At 58.5% G+C, this 1,721-nt stretch overlaps 1 protein-coding gene across 1 annotated transcript in view; it reads right to left on the bottom strand.

The window, feature by feature from the left end:
- Positions 1-1,715, bottom strand: part of FAM167A (family with sequence similarity 167 member A) — a 21,350-nt gene extending 19,635 nt beyond the window's left edge. Inside the window, exon 1 of the mRNA XM_057386291.1 lies at positions 1,581-1,715. The gene's annotated coding sequence lies outside the window, so the exon portion shown is untranslated. The remainder of the gene's footprint in view (positions 1-1,580) is intronic.
- Positions 1,716-1,721: the final 6 nt, after the last annotated feature.

The raw sequence follows: 1,721 nt of genomic DNA, 5'->3' as shown, positions 1-1,721 counted from the left end.
AGCGCCAGGGCCAGCTCCCACTGGAGACCCCCAGGCTCCGAGTGAACATGATCAGGGGAGTGGGGTCAGCCCCCCAGTGACCCCCTAATCCCCTTTACATGCCCCCTGTCCCATCCAATTATCTGAGCCATTATCGTCCAACCTCTGTCCTCAGAGCTGTCTTCTCCCAGTGCTGAGCTGCCCTTTGGGATTTAACATCATTTAAGATCCGCTGGCTGCAAACAGACCCCTCTCTCCCTCCCCCCAGAAGGGCTACGCTGATTTTGCTGATTATTATTATTTTCATTTTAATTTTTTTTTYCTCCCCTGCACTGCGTCTGCAACATTTTGCAAACACCTAATGGCTGCGGGGCTGTTGCAAGCCCGGAGCCCGGGAGAAGACAGATTCCTCCCAAATTCTGCTGGATTTTTGTGGCGTCCCCACGAAGATTGGGAGGGATTGTTATGGGAGAAGAACCGGGATGCAAAAACCACCAGCTCCCGTGTGCTGAAATGATGGCTGGCAGAGAGAGAAAACCGAACCGGGCTCGTTCCCGCTGGAAAAGCGGGGAATTCCTCGGYTACGGGGGATGAGCAGACAAAGCCAAGGGAATCAGCTGGGCACAGCTCCTCGCTGGAAGCAGGAACTTGGTTTGCACCCATTTCCCGCTGGAGGAGAAGCTCCGCGGAGGGAGAGAAGCTCCGGAAGGTGCAGCAGTGTGGAACAACAAGGGGAATATCGCAGGAAAGAAGGGAAGGGTGTCCTTAGCGGGGCGGGAGAGGTGTGCTCCTGCCCGGACAGGGCTGTAGGATGGGGACRGTGCCCCGGTGTGCGACACCCGGAGCGTTTGGGCTGAGCTTGCACAAACACTCGCGCTGGCAGGGGTGTGGGCTGACGCTATTATTTTAACAATTAGCCCCGAGCTGTTAGAAAGGGCTCTGTAGAAGTTCTGGCTGGTTTTTATTATTTTTTTTTTTTTCTCCCCCGCTTCCTCGGTGACTTAAACGTGAGCTGCGAGACCTGWGCAGGTGGAAACCTGCTCTGCTGAACGCACGGCGCCTGCTTCAAAATCCCGAGCCAGCTACGCCCTGCGAGGCCACCGAGCTCATCCCACCATGTCTGCACTGCACAACCCCGCAAACCCTGCCAGGGCTGCTGCAAATCGCGGGCTGGGGGCAGAGGRAGCAACAGGTGATTGTCCCGAAACACGGCCAGGTTCTGCCCTGTTACACCTCATCCTGGAGGAGCCCCGCGCTGCCGCAGCTCAGAGGAAAATCCACAAAAATAATGGGAAAGGAGGGTTCAGCTCGCAGCCGATGGGGAGGCATAGTGCTGGCCATCTCCGGGGAWTGTCGGCCAGGCGGGAGATGTGGCCGGGGACACATCGCGGACCCCAGCCCCAAAAGGAGCCAGCTCTCCAGACCCCAATAGGGTCCCCATCACCCCTCCCTGCTGCTCCCCGGGATCTGGTCCTTGCTGCTCCCCGTTCCGGGGGTTCAGAAAGCTGGGGGTCCCCTCCAGCTCCCTCTCCGSYAGCTCCCGTGCTGGGTGTYCCCGGGGKKGCTGTGTCCCCCCGAGCAGAGRAGAGCAGCAAACTTACCGGGGCTGGAATCAGAGAGGGGATCGCACGGACATCTTGGCTCCCTCCTTCCACCTCGGCTCCCCAACTTGGTGTTTGCAGAGCGGTGTCACCAGTGCCTCCAGGAGTCTGTCTCATTCTCCTCCTCTGTGTCTCGCTTCA

The sequence above is a fragment of the Malurus melanocephalus genome, unplaced genomic scaffold (genome assembly GCF_030028575.1).
Source record: "Malurus melanocephalus ecotype Western Australia unplaced genomic scaffold, MMel_1.1 scaffold_949, whole genome shotgun sequence".
Taxonomy (NCBI): domain Eukaryota; kingdom Metazoa; phylum Chordata; class Aves; order Passeriformes; family Maluridae; genus Malurus; species Malurus melanocephalus.
This window is presented reverse-complemented; position numbering and strand designations above follow the sequence as displayed.